The sequence below is a fragment of the Somniosus microcephalus genome, chromosome 20 (assembly GCF_052327205.1).
Source record: "Somniosus microcephalus isolate GS21.2 chromosome 20, FLI_Smic_1.0, whole genome shotgun sequence".
NCBI lineage: Eukaryota > Metazoa > Chordata > Chondrichthyes > Squaliformes > Somniosidae > Somniosus > Somniosus microcephalus.
The window spans coordinates 56,323,468-56,349,785 of NC_141006.1; the positions used below are offsets into that span (position 1 = coordinate 56,323,468).

Consider the following 26,318-nt stretch of genomic DNA (forward strand, 5'->3'; position numbering starts at 1 on the left):
AATACAACATTGATCCAAGTGCATCATTCGAGAACCTTAGATTCAACAAGACAGTGCCCGTCATATCGATCAAACAAAAAATAGGAGACAACGGAAAATAAAATCGTGCGGTGTGTGAAACGGACGGCCAATTCGCAATCGCTTGTTTTGTGCTCGCGCCCAAGATGAATTTTACCACCATAGGATCATAGAATTTTACAGCACAGAAGGAGGCCATTTGGCTCATCACAACTTCTCTGAAAGCTATCCATTCTTCTGGCCTTTACTCCGATAGCTCACCCACCCCTGTGCTGGCACTCTGAAAGAGTTCTCCACTTAATTCCATTCCCCTGCCCTTTCCCTACACCTTTTCAAATAATTCCCTTTCAAATATCACTTCCCTTTTAAAAGTTCTCACGAATTCTGCTCCCACCATTGTTTCTGGTAGAGCTTCCCACATGCTAACACCCTCTGAGTAAAAAAAAAAAGAATTCCCCATCCTCTCCCTACGTTCTTTTGCTGCTGATCTTAAATTTATGACCTCTAGTTACCGACTCACCAACCAGTGACACTAATTTCTTTTCCTATTAAACCGACCAAAACCTCAATCTGATCTCCTCCTAACTTTTTGTTGTTGTCGTGGACAGAGTCCTAGGGTGGAATTTTAACTTTAATCGCGTGGCAAAAAAAGGATGATCGGCGGCCCATCATTTCCACAATGGGATAGAAAATGGGGCGAGGGGTAAAACGGGCTGCCGACTCGCTGTCGCCCAGTTTTAAAATGATCCCCGCCCTGTTTCTCTCGCCTGTCCTCGTGACTGAAGCCTCTCCTTCCTGCTAATCATCTCAGTGAATCTCTGCTGTACCCTCTCCATGGCCTTGACATCCTTCCTAAAGTAAGGTGCCTAAAACTTGTCACATTATTCTAACTGCGGCCTAATCAACGCGGTCACCAAGAGTCGTGTTTAGAAAGTTCAAGAACAGAATCGCTGCTTGTGGGTTGCAATTAATATTATTTCTTAATATTCCTAAGGCAGGAGACTGAAAATACGAGACTCCGAGAGAGGAGCAGAGGAGCAGGAACGCCGATTGGTAAGTAAAATGGAGCAGAGAGCTTTGATTAAGAAATCTACTGCATTAATTGAGGCCATTAGCACAGTCTTCCAGCATGCCGATGGTGCAGCAGGTATTTCTACTTTAAAGAGCAACATTCCTTGAACTTAGTAACAAGATTCTTACCATGCCAGAGCAGTGACAAAGACTAAAAGGGTAATTTAATGAGCTTGCACCCTGGCATGGAGCTCCACCCCATAGCGGGAAGTAGACTGTGAGCTGGAATTACTATAAACTCCAGTGGGTATGGCGAGGTGCCAGGAGTGTGAGCTCATAAAATTACTCCTATCCGGTATAAAGTTGATCCAATATTTTAAAATGCCCAGGAAGACTGGCAATGGTGGAGTTGGTTTTGTTATAATTTAGAGGAATTTTTATGTTTAGCAATGTGAGGTACATCAGTGTAGGGGAATGGAATACGTTACACTTTGGGCTCCAATTTCCATCAAACACTCCCAGGGCAGGTACAGCATGGGTTAGATACAGAGTAAAGCTCCCTCTACACTGTCCCATCAAACACTCCCAGGGCAGGTACAGCACAGGTTAGATACAGAGTAAAGCTCCCTCTACACTGTCCCATCAAACACTCCCAGGGCAGGTACAGCATGGGTTAGATACAGAGTAAAGCTCCCTCTACACTGTCCCATCAAACACTCCCAGGGCAGGTACAGCACAGGTTAGATACAGAGTAAAGCTCCCTCTACACTGTCCCATCAAACACTCCCAGGGCAGGTACAGCACGGGTTAGATACAGAGTAAAGCTCCCTCTACACTGTCCCATCAAACACTAGTACGATAGCAAAATACTGCAGATGTTGGAAATCCGAAATAACAACAGAAAATGCTGGAAAAACTCAGCAGGTCAGGAAACATCCGTGGAGAGAACACTCCCAGGGCAGGTACAGCATGGGTTAGATACAGAGTAAAGCTCCCTTTACACTGTCCCATCAAACACTCCCGGGGCAGGTACAGCACGGGTTAAATACAGAGTAAAGCTCCCTCTACACTGTCCCATCAAACACTCCCGGGGCAGGTACAGCACGGGTTAGATACAGAGTAAAGCTCCCTCTACACTGTCCCATCAAACACTCCCAGGGCAGGTACAGCACGGGTTAGATACAGAGTTAAGCACAGGGATGTGGAGTGGGAATGTTGGATGGTGTTTAGCTTCCTAAATAAAGGACGGCAAGGGGACAGAAAGCACAGAGGAGTGTAATTGGATATTTCTCAGATTGGACGGACGTGGATAGCTTTGTGCCACATGGATCTGTGTTGGGATCTCTCTTTTCCAGTTTATATATCTATAATTTGGACAAAAGCGCAAAAGAAATGATATTGACGTTTATTAATATTAAATGTGGGGACAATGCAAACTGCTGGGGATTGCAGGAGTGAAAATTCCATAGAAATTACAACACGGAAACAGGCCGTTTTGCCTTGTTTATCCTCTACACGGGCAGTATCCTAATCCCATGTGCTCGCTTTGTTTTTGGATCCCTTCATTCCTTCATCTTTCAACCAACAACCTAACCTATTCTTAAATGTTGGCATGGCGCTTGATTTAACTTGGGCCAGGATTTGTGCTGAGTTGGGCGGTGGGGTGGGGGGTGGGTGCGGAGACAGGATGAGCGACGAACTCGCATGCATATTTGAAGATAACCCCGCTGACCCCCACTATAGACACAGGGGTACAGATACATAGATCCAGGGGTAGAGATACATAGATCCAGAGGTACAGATACATAGATCCAGAGGTACAGATACATAGATCCAGAGGTACAGATATATAGATCCAGGGGTACAGATACATCGATCCAGGGGTACAGATACATAGATCCAGGGGTAGAGATACATAGATCCAGAGGTACAGATACATAGATCCAGGGGTACAGATACATAGATCCAGGGGTACAGATACATAGATCCAGGGGTAGAGATACATAGATCCAGAGGTACAGATACATAGATCCAGGGGTACAGATACATAGCTCCAGGGGTAGAGATACATAGCACCAGGGGTAGAGATACATAGCTCCAGGGGTAGAGATACATAGCTCCAGGGGTAGAGATACATAGCTCCAGGGGTAGAGATACATAGATCCAGGGGTACAGATACATAGATCCAGGGGTAGAGATACATAGATCCAGGGGTAGAGATACATAGATCCAGAGGTACAGATACATAGCTCCAGGGGTAGAGATACATAGATCCAGGGGTACAGATACATAGATCCAGGGGTACAGATACATAGATCCAGGGGTAGAGATACATAGCTCCAGGGGTAGAGATACATAGCTCCAGGGGTAGAGATACATAGATCCAGGGGTACAGATACATAGATCCAGGGGTAGAGATAGATAGATCCAGGGGTAGAGATACATAGATCCAGGGGTAGAGATAGATAGATCGAGGGGTAGAGATACATAGATCCAGGGGTAGAGATAGATAGATCCAGGGGTAGAGATACATAGATCCAAGGGTAGAGATACATAGCACCAGGGGTACAGATACATAGATCCAGGGGTAGAGAGAGATAGATCCAGGGGTACAGATACATAGATCCAGGGGTAGAGATACATAGCTCCAGGGGTAGAGATACATAGCTCCAGGGGTAGAGATACATAGCTCCAGGGGTAGAGATACATAGATCCAGAGGTACAGATACATAGCTCCAGGGGTAGAGATACATAGATCCCGGGGTAGAGATACATAGATCCAGGGGTACAGATATATAGATCCAGGGGTACAGATACATAGCTCCAGGGGTAGAGATACATAGATCCAGGGGTAGAGATACATAGATCCAGGGGTAGAGATACATAGCTCCAGGGGTAGAGATACATAGATCCAGGGGTAGAGATACATAGATCCAGGGGGAGAGATACATAGCTCCAGGGGTACAGATACATAGATCCAGGGGTAGAGATACATAGATCCAGGGGTACAGATACATAGATCCTGGGGTAGAGATACATAGATCCAGGGGTACAGATACATAGATCCAGGGGTAGAGATACATAGATCCAGGGGTAGAGATACATAGATCCAGGGGTAGAGATACATAGATCCAGGGGTAGAGATACATAGATCCAGGGGTAGAGATACATAGATCCAGGGGTACAGATACATAGCTCCAGGGGTACAGATACATAGATCCAGGGGTACAGATACATAGATCCAGGGGTACAGATACATAGCTCCAGGGGTACAGATACATAGATCCAGGGGTACAGATACATAGATCCAGGGGTAGAGATACATAGCTCCAGGGGTACAGATACATAGCTCCAGGGGTACAGATACATAGCTCCAGGGGTACAGATACATAGCTCCAGGGGTACAGATACATAGATCCAGGGGTAGCGATACATAGATCCCGGGGTAGAGATAGATAGATCCAGGGGTAGAGATACATAGATCCAGGGGTAGAGATACATAGATCCAGGGGTAGAGATACATAGCTCCAGGGGTAGAGATACATAGATCCAGGGGTACAGATACATAGCTCCAGGGGTACAGATGCATAGCTCCAGGGGTAGAGATACATAGATCCAGGGGTAGAGATACATAGATCCAGGGGTAGAGATACACAGCTCCAGGGGGGTACAGATACATAGATCCAGGGGTAGAGATACATAGATCCAGGGGTAGAGATACATAGATCCAGGGGTACAGATACATAGATCCAGGGGTAGAGATACATAGATGCAGGGGTAGAGATACATAGATGCAGGGGTAGAGATACATAGATCCAGGGGTAGAGATACATAGATCCAGGGGTAGAGATACATAGATCCAGGGGTAGAGATACATAGCTCCAGGGGTACAGATACATAGATCCAGGGGTACAGATACATAGATCCAGGGGTACAGATACATAGATCCAGGGGTACAGATACATAGCTCCAGGGGTACAGATACATAGCTCCAGGGGTAGAGATACATAGCTCCAGGGGTACAGATACATAGATCCAGGGGTAGAGATACATAGATCCAGGGGTAGAGATACATAGATCCCGGGGTAGAGATAGATAGATCCAGGGGTAGAGATACATAGCTCCAGGGGTACAGATACATAGATCCAGGGGTACAGATACATAGCTCCAGGGGTACAGATACATAGATCCAGGGGTAGAGATACATAGATCCAGGGGTAGAGATACATAGCTCCAGGGGTAGAGATACATAGATCCCGGGGTACAGATACATAGATCCAGGGGTAGAGATAGATAGATCCAGGGGTAGAGATACATAGATCCAGGGGTAGAGATAGATAGATCGAGGGGTAGAGATACATAGATCCAGGGGTAGAGATAGATAGATCCAGGGGTAGAGATACATAGATCCAAGGGTAGAGATACATAGCTCCAGGGGTACAGATACATAGATCCAGGGGTAGAGATAGATAGATCCAGGGGTACAGATACATAGCTCCAGGGGTAGAGATACATAGCTCCAGGGGTAGAGATACATAGCTCCAGGGGTAGAGATACATAGATCCAGAGGTACAGATACATAGCTCCAGGGGTAGAGATACATAGATCCCGGGGTAGAGATACATAGATCCAGGGGTAGAGAAATATAGATCCAGGGGTACAGATACATAGCTCCAGGGGTAGAGATACATAGATCCAGGGGTAGAGATACATAGATCCAGGGGTACAGATATATAGCTCCAGGGGTACAGATACATAGATCCAGGGGTAGAGATACATAGATCCAGGGGTACAGATACATAGATCCAGGGGTACAGATACATAGATCCAGGGGTACAGATACATAGATCCAGGGGTAGAGATACATAGATCCAGGGGTAGAGATAAATAGATCCAGGGGTAGAGATACATCGATCCAGGGGTACAGATACGTAGATCCAGGGGTACAGATACATAGCTCCAGGGGTAGAGATACATAGCTCCAGGGGTAGAGATACATAGCTCCAGGGGTAGAGATACATAGATCCAGAGGTACAGATACATAGCTCCAGGGGTAGAGATACAAAGATCCCGGGGTAGAGATACATAGATCCAGGGGTAGAGATATATAGATCCAGGGGTACAGATACATAGCTCCAGGGGTAGAGATACATAGATCCAGGGGTAGAGATACATAGATCCAGGGGTACAGATACATAGATCCAGGGGTAGAGATACAAAGATCCAGGGGTAGAGATACATAGCTCCAGGGGTACAGATACATAGATCCAGGGGTAGAGATACATAGATCCAGGGGTACAGATACATAGATCCAGGGGTAGAGATACATAGATCCAGGGGTAGAGATACATAGATCCAGGGGTAGAGATACATAGATCCAGGGGTAGAGATACATAGATCCAGGGGTAGAGATACATAGCTCCAGGGGTACAGATACATAGATCCAGGGGTACAGATACATAGCTCCAGGGGTACAGATACATAGATCCAGGGGTACAGATACATAGATCCCGGGGTAGAGATAGATAGATCCAGGGGTAGAGATACATAGCTCCAGGGGTACAGATACATAGATCCAGGGGTAGAGATACATAGATCCAGGGGTAGCGATACATAGATCCCGGGGTAGAGATAGATAGATCCAGGGGTAGAGATACATAGATCCAGGGGTAGAGATACATAGATCCAGGGGTAGAGATACATAGATCCAGGGGTAGAGATACATAGCTCCAGGGGTAGAGATACATCGATCCAGGGGTACAGATACATAGCTCCAGGGGTACAGATGCATAGCTCCAGGGGTAGAGATACATAGATCCAGGGTAGAGATACATAGATCCAGGGGTAGAGATACATAGCGCCAGGGGTACAGATACATAGGTCCAGGGGTAGAGATACATAGATCCAGGGGTACAGATACATAGATCCAGGGGTAGAGATACATAGATCCAGGGGTAGAGATACATAGATCCAGGGGTAGAGATACATAGATCCAGGGTAGAGATACATAGATCCAGGGGTACAGATACATAGATCCAGGGGTAGAGATACATAGATCCAGGGGTACAGATACATAGCTCCAGGGGTACAGATACATAGATCCAGGGGTACAGATACATAGATCCAGGGGTACAGATACATAGCTCCAGGGGTAGAGATACATAGATCCAGGGGTACAGATACATAGATCCAGGGGTACAGATACATAGCTCCAGGGGTAGAGATACATAGATCCAGGGGTACAGATACATAGCTCCAGGGGTACAGATACATAGCTCCAGGGGTAGAGATACATAGATCCAGGGGTACAGATACATAGCTCCAGGGGTACAGATACATAGATCCAGGGGTAGAGATATATAGCTCCAGGGGTAGAGATACATAGCTCCAGGGGTAGAGATACATAGCTCCAGGGGTAGAGATACATAGATCCAGGGGTAGAGATACATAGATCCAGGGGTAGAGATACATAGATCCAGGGGTAGAGATACATAGATCCAGGGGTAGAGATACATAGCTCCAGGGGTACAGATACATAGCTCCAGGGGTACAGATACATAGCTCCAGGGGTAGAGATACATAGATCCAGGGTAGAGATACATAGATCCCGGGGTAGAGATAGATAGATCCAGGGGTAGAGATACATAGCTCCAGGGGTACAGATACATAGATCCAGGGGTACAGATACATAGCTCCAGGGGTACAGATACATAGATCCAGGGGTAGAGATACATAGATCCAGGGGTAGCGATACATAGATTCCGGGGTCGAGATAGATAGATCCAGGGTAGAGATAGATAGATCCAGGGGTAGAGATACATAGATCCAGGGGTAGAGATACATAGATCCAGGGGTAGAGATACATAGCTCCAGGGGTAGAGATACATAGCTCCAGGGTACAGATGCATAGCTCCAGGGGTAGAGATACATAGATCCAGGGGTAGAGATACATAGATCCAGGGGTAGAGATACATAGCTCCAGGGGTACAGATACATAGATCCAGGGGTACAGATACATAGATCCAGGGGTAGAGATACATAGATCCAGGGGTAGAGATAGATAGATCCAGGGGTAGAGATAGATAGATCCAGGGGTAGAGATACATAGCTCCAGGGGTACAGATACATAGATCCAGGGGTACAGATACATAGCTCCAGGGGTACAGATACATAGATCCAGGGGTAGCGATACATAGATCCCGGGGTAGAGATAGATAGATCCAGGGGTAGAGATAGATAGATCCAGGGGTACAGATACATAGATCCAGGGGTAGAGATACATAGCTCCAGGGGTAGAGATACATAGATCCAGGGGTTCAGATACATAGCTCCAGGGGTACAGATGCATAGCTCCAGGGGTAGAGATACATAGATCCAGGGGTAGAGATACATAGATCCAGGGGTAGAGATACATAGCTCCAGGGGTACAGATACATAGATCCAGGGGTAGAGATGCATAGATCCAGGGGTAGAGATACATAGATCCAGGGGTACAGATATATAGATCCAGGGGTAGAGATACATAGATCCAGGGGTAGAGATACATAGATCCAGGGGTAGAGATACATAGATCCAGGGGTAGAGATACATAGATCCAGGGGTAGAGATACATAGATCCAGGGGTAGAGATACATAGATCCAGGGGTAGAGATACATAGCTCCAGGGGTACAGATACATAGATCCAGGGGTACAGATACATAGATCCAGGGGTACAGATACATAGCTCCAGGGATACAGATACATAGATCCAGGGGTACAGATACATAGCTCCAGGGGTACAGATACATAGCTCCAGGGGTAGAGATACATAGCTCCAGGGGTACAGATACATAGCTCCAGGGGTACAGATACATAGATCCAGGGGTAGAGATACATAGATCCAGGGGTAGAGATACATAGATCCCGGGGTAGAGATAGATAGATCCAGGGGTAGAGATACATAGCTCCAGGGGTACAGATACATAGATCCAGGGGTACAGATACATAGCTCCAGGGGTACAGATACATAGACCCAGGGGTAGAGATACATAGATCCAGGGGTAGAGATACATAGCTCCAGGGGTAGAGATACATAGATCCAGGGGTACAGATACATAGATCCAGGGGTAGAGATAGATAGATCCAGGGGTAGAGATACATTGATCCAGGGGTAGAGATAGATAGATCGAGGGGTAGAGATACATAGATCCAGGGGTAGAGATAGATAGATCCAGGGGTAGAGATACATAGATCCAAGGGTAGAGATACATAGCTGCAGGGGTACAGATACATAGATCCAGGGGTAGAGATAGATAGATGCAGGGGTACAGATACATAGATCCAGGGGTACAGATACATAGCTCTAGGGGTAGAGATACATAGCTCCAGGGGTAGAGATACATAGCTCCAGGGGTAGAGATACATAGATCCAGAGGTACAGATACATAGCTCCAGGGGTAGAGATACATAGATCCAGGGGTAGAGATATATAGATCCAGGGGTACAGATACATAGCTCCAGGGGTAGAGATACATAGATCCAGGGGTAGAGATACATAGATCCAGGGGTACAGATACATAGCTCCAGGGGTACAGATACATAGATCCAGGGGTAGAGATACATAGATCCAGGGGTAGAGATACATAGCTCCAGGGGTAGAGATACATAGATCCAGGGGTAGAGATACATAGATCCAGGGGTAGAGATACATAGATCCAGGGGTACAGATACATAGATCCAGGGGTAGAGATACATAGATCCAGGGGTACAGATACAAAGATCCAGGGGTAGAGATACATAGATCCAGGGGTAGAGATACATAGATCCAGGGGTACAGATACATAGATCCAGGGGTACAGATACATAGCTCCAGGGGTAGAGATACATAGCTCCAGGGTTAGAGATAGATAGATCCAGAGGTACAGATACATAGCTCCAGGTGTAGAGATACATAGATCCCGGGGTAGAGATACATAGATCCAGGGGTAGAGATATATAGATCCAGGGGTACAGATACATAGCTCCAGGGGTAGAGATACATAGATCCAGGGGTAGAGATACATAGATCCAGGGGTAGAGATACATAGCTCCAGGGGTACAGATACATAGATCCAGGGGTAGAGATACATAGCTCCAGGGGTAGAGATACATAGATCCAGGGGTACAGATACATAGATCCAGGGGTACAGATACATAGATCCAGGGGTAGAGATACATAGATCCAGGGGTAGAGATACATAGATCCAGGGGTAGAGATACATAGATCCAGGGGTACAGATACATAGATCCAGGGGTAGAGATACATAGATCCAGGGGTACAGATACATAGATCCAGGGGTACAGATACATAGCTCCAGGGGTACAGATACATAGCTCCAGGGGTACAGATACATAGATCCAGGGGTACAGATACATAGATCCAGGGGTACAGATACATAGCTCCAGGGGTACAGATACATAGATCAAGGGGTACAGATTCATAGATCCAGGGGTAGAGATAGATAGCTCCAGGGGTACAGATACATAGCTCCAGGGGTACAGATACATAGCTCCAGGGGTACAGATACATAGCTCCAGGGGTACAGATACATAGATCCAGGGGTAGAGATACATAGATCCAGGGGTAGAGATACATAGATCCCGGGGTAGAGATAGATAGATCCAGGGGTAGAGATACATAGCTCCAGAGGTACAGATACATAGATCCAGGGGTACAGATACATAGCTCCAGGGGTACAGATACATAGATCCAGGGGTAGAGATACATAGATCCAGGCGTAGCGATACATAGATCCCGGGGTAGAGATAGATAGATCCAGGGGTAGAGATACATAAATCCAGGGGTACAGATACATAGATCCAGGGGTAGAGATACATAGATCCAGGGGTAGAGATACATAGCTCCAGGGGTAGAGATACATAGCTCCAGGGGTACAGATACATAGCTCCAGGGGTACAGATGCATAGCTCCAGGGGTAGAGATACATAGATCCAGGGGTAGAGATACATAGATCCAGGGGTAGAGATACATAGCTCCAGGGGTACAGATACATAGATCCAGGGGTAGAGATACATAGATCCAGGGGTACAGATACATAGATCCAGGGGTACAGATACATAGATCCAGGGGTAGAGATACATAGCTCCAGGGGTACAGATACATAGCTCCAGGGGTACAGATACATAGCTCCAGGGGTAGAGATACATAGATCCAGGGGTAGAGATACATAGATCCCGGGGTAGAGATAGATAGATCCAGGGGTAGAGATACATAGCTCCAGGGGTACAGATACATAGATCCAGGGGTACAGATACATAGCTCCAGGGGTACAGATACATAGATCCAGGGGTAGAGATACATAGATCCAGGGGTAGCGATACATAGATTCCGGGGTCGAGATAGATAGATCCAGGGGTAGAGATAGATAGATCCAGGGGTAGAGATACATAGATCCAGGGGTAGAGATACATAGATCCAGGGGTAGAGATACATAGCTCCAGGGGTAGAGATACATAGCTCCAGGGGTACAGATGCATAGCTCCAGGGGTAGAGATACATAGATCCAGGGGTAGAGATACATAGATCCAGGGGTAGAGATACATAGCTCCAGGGGTACAGATACATAGATCCAGGGGTACAGATACATAGATCCAGGGGTAGAGATACATAGATCCAGGGGTAGAGATAGATAGATCCAGGGGTAGAGATACATAGCTCCAGGGGTACAGATACATAGATCCAGGGGTACAGATACATAGCTCCAGGGGTACAGATACATAGATCCAGGGGTAGCGATACATAGATCCCGGGGTAGAGATAGATAGATCCAGGGGTAGAGATACATTGATCCAGGGGTAGAGATAGATAGATCGAGGGGTAGAGATACATAGATCCAGGGGTAGAGATAGATAGATCCAGGGGTAGAGATACATAGATCCAAGGGTAGAGATACATAGCTGCAGGGGTACAGATACATAGATCCAGGGGTAGAGATAGATAGATGCAGGGGTACAGATACATAGATCCAGGGGTACAGATACATAGCTCCAGGGGTAGAGATACATAGCTCCAGGGGTAGAGATACATAGCTCCAGGGGTAGAGATACATAGATCCAGAGGTACAGATACATAGCTCCAGGGGTAGAGATACATAGATCCAGGGGTAGAGATATATAGATCCAGGGGTACAGATACATAGCTCCAGGGGTAGAGATACATAGATCCAGGGGTAGAGATACATAGATCCAGGGGTACAGATACATAGCTCCAGGGGTACAGATACATAGATCCAGGGGTAGAGATACATAGATCCAGGGGTAGAGATACATAGATCCAGGGGTAGAGATACATAGATCCAGGGGTACAGATACATAGATCCAGGGGTAGAGATACATAGATCCAGGGGTACAGATACATAGATCCAGGGGTAGAGATACATAGATCCAGGGGTACAGATACAAAGATCCAGGGGTAGAGATACATAGATCCAGGGGTAGAGATACATAGATCCAGGGGTACAGATACATAGATCCAGGGGTACAGATACATAGCTCCAGGGGTAGAGATACATAGCTCCAGGGGTAGAGATACATAGCTCCAGGGGTAGAGATAGATAGATCCAGAGGTACAGATACATAGCTCCAGGTGTAGAGATACATAGATCCCGGGGTAGAGATACATAGATCCAGGGGTAGAGATATATAGATCCAGGGGTACAGATACATAGCTCCAGGGGTAGAGATACATAGATCCAGGGGTAGAGATACATAGATCCAGGGGTAGAGATACATAGCTCCAGGGGTACAGATACATAGATCCAGGGGTAGAGATACATAGCTCCAGGGGTAGAGATACATAGATCCAGGGGTACAGATACATAGATCCAGGGGTAGAGATACATAGATCCAGGGGTACAGATACATAGATCCAGGGGTAGAGATACATAGATCCAGGGGTAGAGATACATAGATCCTGGGGTAGAGATACATAGATCCAGGGGTACAGATACATAGATCCAGGGGTAGAGATACATAGATCCAGGGGTAGAGATACATAGATCCAGGGGTACAGATACATAGCTCCAGGGGTACAGATACATAGCTCCAGGGGTACAGATACATAGATCCAGGGGTACAGATACATAGATCCAGGGGTACAGATACATAGCTCCAGGGGTACAGATACATAGATCAAGGGGTACAGATTCATAGATCCAGGGGTAGAGATAGATAGCTCCAGGGGTACAGATACATAGCTCCAGGGGTACAGATACATAGCTCCAGGGGTACAGATACATAGCTCCAGGGGTACAGATACATAGATCCAGGGGTAGAGATACATAGATCCAGGGGTAGAGATACATAGATCCCGGGGTAGAGATAGATAGATCCAGGGGTAGAGATACATAGCTCCAGAGGTACAGATACATAGATCCAGGGGTACAGATACATAGCTCCAGGGGTACAGATACATAGATCCAGGGGTAGAGATACATAGATCCAGGCGTAGCGATACATAGATCCCGGGGTAGAGATAGATAGATCCAGGGGTAGAGATACATAAATCCAGGGGTACAGATACATAGATCCAGGGGTAGAGATACATAGATCCAGGGGTAGAGATACATAGCTCCAGGGGTACAGATACATAGCTCCAGGGGTACAGATACATAGCTCCAGGGGTACAGATGCATAGCTCCAGGGGTAGAGATACATAGATCCAGGGGTAGAGATACATAGATCCAGGGGTAGAGATACATCGATCCAGGGGTAGAGATACATAGCTCCAGGGGTACAGATACATAGATCCAGGGGTAGAGATACATAGATCCAGGGGTACAGATACATAGATCCAGGGGTACAGATACATAGATCCAGGGGTAGAGATACATAGCTCCAGGGGTACAGATACATAGCTCCAGGGGTACAGATACATAGCTCCAGGGGTAGAGATACATAGATCCAGGGGTAGAGATACATAGATCCCGGGGTAGAGATAGATAGATCCAGGGGTAGAGATACATAGCTCCAGGGGTACAGATACATAGATCCAGGGGTACAGATACATAGCTCCAGGGGTACAGATACATAGATCCAGGGGTAGAGATACATAGATCCAGGGGTAGCGATACATAGATTCCGGGGTCGAGATACATAGATCCAGGGGTAGAGATACATAGCTCCAGGGGTAGAGATACATAGATCCAGGGGTAGAGATACATAGATCCAGGGGTAGAGATACATAGCTCCAGGGGTAGAGATACATAGCTCCAGGGGTAGAGATACATAGCTCCAGGGGTACAGATGCATAGCTCCAGGGGTAGAGATACATAGATCCAGGGGTAGAGATACATAGATCCAGGGGTAGAGATACATAGCTCCAGGGGTACAGATACAAATATCCAGGGGTACAGATACATAGATCCAGGGGTAGAGATACATAGATCCAGGGGTAGAGATAGATAGATCCAGGGGTAGAGATACATAGCTCCAGGGGTACAGATACATAGATCCAGGGGTACAGATACATAGCTCCAGGGGTACAGATACATAGATCCAGGGGTAGCGATACATAGATCCCGGGGTAGAGATAGATAGATCCAGGGGTAGAGATAGATAGATCCAGGGGTACAGATACATAGATCCAGGGGTAGAGATACATAGCTCCAGGGGTAGAGATACATAGATCCAGGGGTTCAGATACATAGCTCCAGGGGTACAGATGCATAGCTCCAGGGGTAGAGATACATAGATCCAGGGGTAGAGATACATAGATCCAGGGGTAGAGATACATAGCTCCAGGGGTACAGATACATAGATCCAGGGGTAGAGATACATAGATCCAGGGGTAGAGATACATAGATCCAGGGGTACAGATATATAGATCCAGGGGTAGAGATACATAGATCCAGGGGTAGAGATACATAGATCCAGGGGTAGAGATACATAGATCCAGGGGTAGAGATACATAGATCCAGGGGTAGAGATACATAGATCCAGGGGTAGAGATACATAGATCCAGGGGTAGAGATACATAGCTCCAGGGGTACAGATACATAGATCCAGGGGTACAGATACATAGATCCAGGGGTACAGATACATAGCTCCAGGGGTACAGATACATAGATCCAGGGGTACAGATACATAGCTCCAGGGGTACAGATACATAGCTCCAGGGGTAGAGATACATAGCTCCAGGGGTACAGATACATAGCTCCAGGGGTACAGATACATAGATCCAGGGGTAGAGATACATAGATCCAGGGGTAGAGATACATAGATCCCGGGGTAGAGATAGATAGATCCAGGGGTAGAGATACATAGCTCCAGGGGTACAGATACATAGATCCAGGGGTACAGATACATAGCTCCAGGGGTACAGATACATAGACCCAGGGGTAGAGATACATAGATCCAGGGGTAGAGATACATAGCTCCAGGGGTAGAGATACATAGATCCAGGGGTACAGATACATAGATCCAGGGGTAGAGATAGATAGATCCAGGGGTAGAGATACATTGATCCAGGGGTAGAGATAGATAGATCGAGGGGTAGAGATACATAGATCCAGGGGTAGAGATAGATAGATCCAGGGGTAGAGATACATAGATCCAAGGGTAGAGATACATAGCTGCAGGGGTACAGATACATAGATCCAGGGGTAGAGATAGATAGATGCAGGGGTACAGATACATAGATCCAGGGGTACAGATACATAGCTCCAGGGGTAGAGATACATAGCTCCAGGGGTAGAGATACATAGCTCCAGGGGTAGAGATACATAGATCCAGAGGTACAGATACATAGCTCCAGGGGTAGAGATACATAGATCCAGGGGTAGAGATATATAGATCCAGGGGTACAGATACATAGCTCCAGGGGTAGAGATACATAGATCCAGGGGTACAGATACATAGCTCCAGGGGTACAGATACATAGATCCAGGGGTAGAGATACATAGATCCAGGGGTAGAGATACATAGCTCCAGGGGTAGAGATACATAGATCCAGGGGTAGAGATACATAGATCCAGGGGTACAGATACATAGATCCAGGGGTAGAGATACATAGATCCAGGGGTACAGATACAAAGATCCAGGGGTAGAGATACATAGATCCAGGGGTAGAGATACATAGATCCAGGGGTACAGATACATAGATCCAGGGGTACAGATACATAGCTCCAGGGGTAGAGATACATAGCTCCAGGGGTAGAGATACATAGCTCCAGGGGTAGAGATAGATAGATCCAGAGGTACAGATACATAGCTCCAGGTGTAGAGATACATAGATCCCGGGGTAGAGATACATAGATCCAGGGGTAGAGATACATAGATCCAGGGGTAGAGATACATAGATCCAGGGGTACAGATACATAGCTCCAGGGGTACAGATACATAGCTCCAGGGGTACAGATACATAGATCCAGGGGTACAGATACATAGATCCAGGGGTACAGATACATAGCTCCAGGGGTACAGATACATAGATCAAGGGGTACAGATTCATAGATCCAGGGGTAGAGATACATAGCTCCAGGGGTACAGATACATAGCTCCAGGGGTACAGATACATAGCTCCAGGGGTACAGATACATAGATCCAGGGGTAGAGATACATAGATCCAGGGGTAGAGATACATAGATCCCGGGGTAGAGATAGATAGATCCAGGGGTAGAGATACATAGCTCCAGAGGTACAGATACATAGATCCAGGGGTACAGATACATAGCTCCAGGGGTACAGATACATAGATCCAGGGGTAGAGATACATAGATCCAGGCGTAGCGATACATAGATCCCGGGGTAGAGATAGATAGATCCAGGGGTAGAGATACATAAATCCAGGGGTACAGATACATAGATCCAGGGGTAGAGATACATAGATCCAGGGGTAGAGATACATAGCTCCAGGGGTAGAGATACATAGATCCAGGGGTACAGATACATAGCTCCAGGGGTACAGATGCATAGCTCCAGGGGTAGAGATACATAGATCCAGGGGTAGAGATACATAGATCCAGGGGTAGAGATACATAGCTCCAGGGGTACAGATACATAGATCCAGGGGTACAGATACATAGATCCAGGGGTACAGATACATAGATCCAGGGGTAGAGATACATAGATCCAGGGGTAGAGATACATAGATCCAGGGGTAGAGATACATAGATCCAGTGGTAGAGATACATAGATCCCGGGGTAGAGATACATAGATCCAGGGGTAGAGATACATAGATCCAGGGGTACAGATACATAGCTCCAGGGGTAGAGATACATAGATCCAGGGGTAGAGATACATAGCTCCAGGGGTACAGATACATAGATCCAGGGGTAGAGATACATAGATCCAGGGGTACAGATACATAGATCCAGGGGTAGAGATACATAGATCCAGGGGTAGAGATACATAGATCCAGGGGTAGAGATACATAGATCCAGGGGTAGAGATACATAGATCCAGGGGTAGAGATACATAGATCCAGGGGTACAGATACATAGATCCAGGGGTAGAGATACATAGATCCAGGGGTAGAGATACATAGATCCAGGGGTACAGATACATAGCTCCAGGGGTACAGATACATAGATCCAGGGGTACAGATACATAGATCCAGGGGTACAGATACATAGATCCAAGGGTACAGATACATAGCTCCAGGGGTACAGATACATAGATCCCGGGGTAGAGATAGATAGATCCAGGGGTAGAGATACATAGCTCCAGGGGTACAGATACATAGATCCAGGGGTACAGATACATAGCTCCAGGGGTACAGATACATAGATCCAGGGGTAGAGATACATAGATCCAGGGGTAGCGATACATAGATCCCGGGGTAGAGATAGATAGATCCAGGGGTAGAGATACATAGATCCAGGGGTACAGATACATAGATCCAGGGGTAGAGATACATAGATCCAGGGGTAGAGATACATAGATCCAGGGGTAGAGATACATAGCTCCAGGGGTAGAGATACATAGATCCAGGGGTACAGATACATAGCTCCAGGGGTACAGATGCATAGCTCCAGGGGTAGAGATGCATAGATCCAGGGGTAGAGATACATAGATCCAGGGGTAGAGATACATAGCTCCAGGGGTACAGATACATAGATCCAGGGGTAGAGATACATAGATCCAGGGGTAGAGATACATAGATCCAGGGGTAGAGATACATAGATCCAGGGGTAGAGATACATAGATCTAGGGGTAGAGATACATAGATCCAGGGGTAGAGATACATAGATCCAGGGGTAGAGATACATAGATCCAGGGGTACAGATACATAGCTCCAGGGGTACAGATACATAGATCCAGGGGTACAGATACATAGATCCAGGGGTAGAGATACATAGCTCCAGGGGTACAGATACATAGCTCCAGGGGTACAGATACATAGATCCAGGGGTAGAGATACATAGCTCCAGGGGTACAGATACATAGATCCAGGGGTAGAGATACATAGATCCAGGGGTAGAGATACATAGATCCAGGGGTAGAGATACATAGATCCAGGGGTAGAGATACATAGATCTAGGGGTAGAGATACATAGATCCAGGGGTAGAGATACATAGATCCAGGGGTAGAGATACATAGATCCAGGGGTACAGATACATAGCTCCAGGGGTACAGATACATAGATCCAGGGGTACAGATACATAGATCCAGGGGTAGAGATACATAGCTCCAGGGGTACAGATACATAGCTCCAGGGGTACAGATACATAGATCCAGGGGTACAGATACATAGATCCAGGGGTAGAGATACATAGATCCCGGGGTAGAGATAGATAGATCCAGGGGTAGAGATACATAGCTCCAGGGGTACAGATACATAGATCCAGGGGTACAGATACATAGCTCCAGGGGTACAGATACATAGATCCAGGGGTAGAGATACATAGATCCAGGGGTAGCGATACATAGATCCAGGGGTACAGATACATAGCTCCAGGGGTAGAGATACATAGACCCAGGGGTACAGATACATAGCTCCAGGGGTACAGATACATAGCTCCAGGGGTAGAGGTACATAGATCCAGGGGTACAGATACATAGCTCCAGGGGTACAGATACATAGATCCAGGGGTAGAGATACATAGATCCAGGGGTAGAGATACATAGCTCCAGGGGTAGAGATACATAGCTCCAGGGGTAGAGATACATAGCTCCAGGGGTAGAGATACATAGATCCAGGGGTAGAGATACATAGATCCAGGGGTACAGATACATAGATCCAGGGGTAGAGATACATAGATCCAGGGGTAGAGATACATAGCTCCAGGGGTACAGATACATAGCTCCAGGGGTACAGATACATAGCTCCAGGGGTACAGATACATAGATATTAGGAGTAACTGGGGGTGCAGGTGCATGGATCTAGGGGTGCATATTTCTGGGGAATATAGATACAGATCTAGGAGTACAGGGCCAATTGAAGCAGTAACAACAACATAATTTAAAAGGGAAATGGATAAATATTTTAAAAGGGAGCATATAAAATGGTACAGGGAAAGTATAGATTAGAGTAGACATAGACTAGGCTCGTATTCCCTTGAGTACAGGAGATTAAGGGGCGATCTAATTGAAGTGTTTAAGATGATTAAAGGAGTTGATAGGGTAGAGAGAGAGAAACTATTTCCTCTGGTGGGGGAGTCCAGAACAAGGGGGCACAACCTTAAAATTAGAGCCAGGCCGTTCAGGGGTGATGTCAGGAAACACTTCTTCACACAAAGGGTGGAAATCTGGAACTCTCTCCCTCAAAAAGCTGTTGAGGCTGGGGGTCAATTGAAAATTTCAAAACTGAGATTGATAGATTTTTGTTAGGCAAGGGTATTAAGGGATATGGAACCAAGGCGGGTAGATGGAGTTTAGATACAGATCGGCCGTGATCTAATTGAATGGTGGAACAGGCTCAAGGGGCTGAATGGCCTATTCCTGTTCCTAAGGATAGCGTCAGGTAATGAGCTAGCCTTGGCACAGGTGCAATGGACTGAATGGTCTTACTGTAACTTCTATGGTTCTACGAAGAATGGCCACTTGCCTTGGGTATTGGAGACCACCCAACATCAGTAGAAGTGCAATCCTCTAAGAATCCGTTCCTTCATACCAGGGGCAATTCATCCTCTGAAAAACAATTGCCAGATGTTTGTTAAAAAATCGTTGAGTTAAGATTTTCTTCACAGAAAAAAATAGAAATATCAAAAGTAGATTAGTAATATTTTAAGTGAAGTGAAATCCCCAGGGGAACTCTCCTTCACCTCTGGGCCCTCTCACCAACGGCAGTGTGAAAGGATCAAGAGTGTGAATGAGGCTGTAAACAAGCTGCGTCATGGTATGCGCTCTGCTGGAGCTGAGTCACGTTTGGGGGAAGTCCATGTACCGGCTGTGCACCGATTCCCGTTTTATTTTTGTGGCGAGTAAGTTGGCTTCCCGAGGATGATGGTGGTGGGTTAGGATTGGTCCCAGATGCCTCTCTGTGGTGATAACCAAATGGTTTCCAACTTGAGATGAAGGGCTAATGGTGGTTTGAAAGTCAGTGAGCTGAAGTGATGATCACTCCACTAATGACTGGGCTGGGACTTTGTGGGGATTTTGCGATTTGTTTTTTGTTTGAGAGAAGGATGCTCGGGCCAGCTGCGGTTTGACAGGATTCACCAACATTATTTTGATCAAAATACATCCTTGTTAACAGGGCTTCTAGTGAAACAGCATGTTGGAACTGAAGCATGACACACTAAAAATGATGGGAACTGGTTAGAGAAGGAAAGAGTTGCACTTCTATAGTATCTCTTCGACATCTCAAAATGCCTCACACACAATGAGTTATTTTAAAATGTAGAAGGGTATCTGCATTGGAATGGGAACGATGCACCTATCAGTGCTGATAAGAAAGAAATATTGGCAGAGACTTGAGCAGTTGAGACCAATGGGGATCCTATTGTCTAGGGTATTGTGCGGAAAAGAATAAGGGGAACATTGGGATCCTGCCCCTCTGAGATCATCCAAGATGAACTGGGGAGAGTAACATTGGAAGGCAAAGGCAGAATGGCCTGCATTGTTTTTTTCCCTGTTCCCTATTTCTTTCTGTTCCCGGTACTTCGTGGGCCCTAGATTATTCATGCCAGCAACCTAGCTTTTCTCACGGTTGTTTGTCTCGTCAGCAAGTCGAGGGCCAAGGTCCATCCTGTAGAACAGCACCAAGACTTCAAAGAGCAGAAAGGGCGAACAACTCATTCTGATTCATCTGATTCTGTCCAAAGTAAGGAAGCCTGCAAACTGCTGAGGCCAAAACAAACAACATTAAAGTTTTGTTAAACTAAGTTTTTTTGATGGATTGAAGAAGACCTATTGATCTTATCCTTCCAGAATTCCAATCATTACCACCTTCCCATTTATCCTTAACATCCACCTGAATAGTCCGGTAGTGTAATGCCTCACCTGAAGGTTAGGATTACTGTAAAAATAATCACTGTAAAAAGTGTCAGCCTTGACTCTGACTCCCCTGGGGTCGGCGCTCCCACTAGCAGCAGCAGGCGCCTTACCTGCGGCTGAGGCCTGCTCCCCGCCCGACTGGAAGCCAAGCCTGTCAATCAGGCTGACTTCCGGGTGCAGATCCTGTTGAAGAAAAACTACGCACACTGTGGAGTCACAGCATGCAGAGAAACCCGGACTTCTGACACAGCCCGCACCTGGCAAGCTCAGGGCCAAAGTATCTGGTCATTTATCTCATTGCTGTTTGTAGGACCTTGCTGTGTGCAACTTGACTGCCGCATATCTCTATATTACAACAGTGACTACACTTCAAAAAGTACTTCATTGGCTGTAAAGCACTTTGGGCAATTCTGAGGTTGTGAAATGTGCGATAGATGCAAGTCTTTATTTATAATAGTGCAATTTTCATGTGCAATTTATTTTGTGAAGTGAGGCACACTTAATTTAAACGTGAATGCTCACACCCGAGTTCCAGTGTGAACTGTCTCGTGTAAATTGTACACAAACAAGTTGAGAGAAAGACAGGGTAGAATGCTATTCAGTTAGGGTTACAAGATGCACAGGATTGGAGGGAACACTGTTTCCTGCCCAAGTCCCAGTGCTTTCCCCAACTGATGAATGTGGAGAGATGGTGTTAGTCATCGCATCTTTCATTCGCCACCACTTCACTTGGTTCTAAATGTTTTAAGTGTCAGTGAGCGATGAGTGTGTTGATCGTAATGGGCTAACAATGCTGTTGATAAATAAACTATTTGCAACACGGCTACATGTAGCAAAAATGTACTTAATTCTGATTAACTAACTAGTTTTCCTGTATCTCAATGTACAACACAGCACTGAACAGGAATATTCAGTAAAAGGGTCATTCATTGTGGGGTGTAAATCTATTCATGTTCCCTTTATCCAAATCGAGCACCTGTTGGTTTAAATTAGTGTTTGATCAGGGTCCTTGGTTAGCGCAATGAATGACTCAATACTACAGTACATGGAAGTAACTTCAACATAAAGAAATGCTGTGAGTGTGTGGGGAATACCGATTAGGTTCCCCTTAATTTGGAGGAATATAACTGGTGTTATTTAAAGAGACTTTACAACATCTATCTATTACGATACTATAAACCCCATCTTATGGAGTTCACTGGGCCATTTTTAAACCTTCATTGCCTAATTCACACCTGTTTTCAAAGAAGTTTAATGAGAACTGGTTGGCGGAGTGGGTTAGGCCACTGCCCTTTCAGTCTGGGCACCGCACCTGAGGTAAAGGATATACTGGCCTTGGAGAGGGTGCAGTGTAGATTCACCAGAATGATTCCGGGGCTAAAAGTTTGGATTGTTGGAGTTTTCCACTTTTTTCTACATGCAATGGAAAGCCTTTTATAGGAACCTCCCTTCGCCACCACCGCACCCCCCCCCCCCCCCGCCCCAGCAAGTCAATTGTTCCCATTAAGAAAGTGTCACAGAAGCGATAGGAATCTGCTTTCCTTTAGACAGACACCGCTAGCCCTCTGAATGGCTCAGTGGATAACTGCATTGTGGTACAGACAGGAAGGACCCAAGTTCCATCCCTTCAATGACCGGGAAAGGAACAGTCTGACACTTCTGATCATAGGAACAGGAGTAGGCCATTCAGCCCCTCAAGTCTGGTCCACCATTCAATTAGATCATGGCTCCATCTACTCGCATTGGATCCGTAACCCTTACCTAACACAAATCTATCATGCTCCGTTTTTAAATTTTCAATTGACCCCTGGCCTCAACAGCATTTTGGGAGAGAGTTCCAGATTTCCACTAACCATTGTATGAAGAAGTGCTTCCTGATATCACCCCTGAACGGCCTGGCTCTAATTTCAAGGTTCTGTCCCCTTGTTCTGGACTCTCCCACCAGGGGAAATAGATTCTCTCCATCTACCCTATCAACTCCATTAATCATCTGAAACACCTCAATTACATCACCCCTTAATCTTCTATATTGAAGGGAATGCAACCTGTCCTCATAATTTAACCCTTTTACCCCCGGTATCATTCTGGTGAATCTGCGCTGCACTCCCCTCCAAGGCCAGTATATCCTTCCTGAGGGGCGGTACCCAGAACTGAACGCCTTACTCCAGATGGGGTCTAACCATCTCTGCCAAGTGACCCTGCTGGGAAGTTGACATATGTGGATGACAGGCGAGGATTGTTTGAGCTCAGTATGATGCGCTCTGCAGTCAAATAGCCTGCAAGGTACTCGTTGTCTAGACGCGTGTCTGCTTGGCTGAGGTCTTTGCTGTCGAGGCTTCCCCTCTAATGGTTAATGGGTATCACTGGGCTAGCAGTACAAGAATTGGCAGTCATTTCACACAAAGGGTAGTGGAAATGTAGAACCCGCTCCCCAAAAGACTGTGGATGCTAGGGGGCAATTGGAGCTTTCAACACTGAGCTGCATAGATTTCTGTTGGGTAAGGGTATCAAGGGATTCGGAGCAAAGATGGGTGAATGGATTTGAGGTACAGATCAGCCATGATCTGATTGAATGGTAGAGCAGGCTCGAAGGGCCAAATGGACTTCTCCTGTTTCTATGTCATACTTACAGGAGTTACCACTATGCTGGGCAGTAAATCATCAGGAAACCGGAAACCATCATCTCCGAAGCAGTAGGGTTAGTTGAGGGAGTCATGTGGAATTAGAAGAAATGAACAGGACATGTATTGCCTCCATTTAAAGAATAGAAAAATGAGTGAATCAGATACCTTACTTGTCCTATCAGAGTTGTTTTTGATTTTGCCAGTATTGGGAATAATGAGTCAAAACCCTTTACGGTTATATACAAGACAAGTGTTGTCAGCAATGTCTGGTTGTCTGATACTGATTACACATCCAAGCCAGGATGAATTCCTTTTTAAGACTGGCCCTGTGTGTGCCCATGAACACGCGCAGGCACAGCACTCTGCTGACAGAGAGCATACGATGCACAGCCTGCAATATAACTGGGGCCCTGCCGGCTGTCAATCAAACTTGGTCACGACAGGTGATGGATTCATATTCCAATCTAAACCACAGCCTGAGACAGTACACATCCCTTAGACAATAAAAGGGTTTGTATCTATGAGTAATGTGTCGAATGCAACCAATTCTCTGTGTTTTTTGGGCTTGTTCCATGTGGATTTGAGTCATTCTTTCTGGAAGTTAATACAATTAGGCATGCAACACCCACCAATAGCTTTAGGAACTAAGATTTCTGGTAATTTCATCCACAACATCCGACCCAGGACAGACTTGTCTAAGTGGGGCAAGACTTTTTGGAGCAGGGATGTCGGTGTTTGATGGGACAGTGTAGAGGGAGCTTTAATGTGACTACAGGGACAGGGTCACTGGCAAGGCTTGGAAGCTAAGCAGAGCCAGGCCTGGTTAGTACCTGGAGGGGTGACCATCAGGGAAGACCAGGTGCAGAAGGTCACGGAAGGAGCCCCGAGGGGGGGCGGTTGGTGAGAAGGTCACGGAAGGAGCCCCGTGGAGGGGCGGCTGGTGAGCAGGCCCGGGCGTTGGGCTGAAGATTGTCGGACAGGAGGAATGGTGGAAATGGAATGGCTGCGCGCACAGACGCAGCAGCTTTGCTTCTCCCAGGACGGTGCTATTTACGTTTAATGTTAATGTTATTTGTACTGGACTCATGGGAGCTTGCAAGATCACATTTCGTTGTGCATTGTACAATGACAATAAAGTTGAATTATTATTATTATTATTATCTAACCCGTGCTGTGCCTGCCCTGGGAGTGTTTGATGGGACAGTGTAGAGGGAGCTTTACTCTGTATCTAACCCGTGCTGTACCTGCCCTGGGAGTGTTTGATGGGACAGTGTAGAGGGAGCTTTACTCTGTATCTAACCCGTGCTGTACCTGCCCTGGGAGTGTTTGATGGGACAGTGTAGAGGGAGCTTTACTCTGTATCTAACCCGTGCTGTACCTGCCCTGGGGGTGTTTGATGGGACAGTGTAGAGGGAGCTTTACTCTATATCTAACTTGTGCCAGTACCTTTCTCCTTCATGCTGATAGCAGGTGTCTGAAACGGAATGTGGTGCCATTCTCCAGCACTGACAACCCTCACCTCGATGAACGTAAATCTGACAGAGCTGAATGCTCGCCCTGTCACCGAGGGGAAACTGGGGGCCGAGCAGCTGAGAATCACTAGACTCGAGTACACAGTTAAAAAGTGAGCTGTACTTAATCTTTTTGTGTTTGGCTGCAGAGGTCAGCTTGTGACTGTGACCCTGAGAGAGGGCAACAGGGCCCTGGATCGGCAATCACCCCACTCGGTTACCAACAGGTGCAGGGAAAGTTTGCATCGATAGTGGAACTGGCACTGTACCAACTTTGTCCTTCTTAGCAGCATGTAAGTGAGGCAGTTACTCGATCCTGCCCTGCCCTTGTGTGGTGTGCACTCAGTGTTACTGTTTCAGATTTCAGCCCCAGGGAATGAAATGTTTGGTAAACATTTGTTTGCGTGGAGTTGGCAGGGCTGCAGGAGATATGGGTCATTTTGCTATAAACATATTAGGCAGGGTTGCCAACTGTCCAGGATTGCTCTGGAGACCCCAGGAATCTCCAGGAAACTGCTGTGAGCAACACCCGGGAGAAACATCACAGTGGCGTTAAAAATAATTGTACAAAAGCAAAATACTGCGGATGCTGGAAATCTGAAATAAAAACAGAAAATGGTGGAAATACTCAACAGGTCAGGCAGCATCTGTGGAGAGAGAAACGTTAACTCTGTTTCTCTCTCCACAGATGCTGCCTGACCTGAGTATTTCCAGCATTTTCTGTTTTTATTAAAAA

The 26,318-nt window shown here is 46.4% G+C and overlaps 1 protein-coding gene across 1 annotated transcript in view; it reads left to right on the forward strand.

The window, feature by feature from the left end:
* Positions 1–26,318, forward strand: part of LOC147103293 (PR domain zinc finger protein 1-like) — a 165,457-nt gene that overhangs the window by 9,438 nt on the left and 129,701 nt on the right. The window contains exon 2 of the mRNA XM_085962757.1: positions 1,013–1,071. The gene's annotated coding sequence lies outside the window, so the exon portion shown is untranslated. The remainder of the gene's footprint in view (positions 1–1,012; positions 1,072–26,318) is intronic.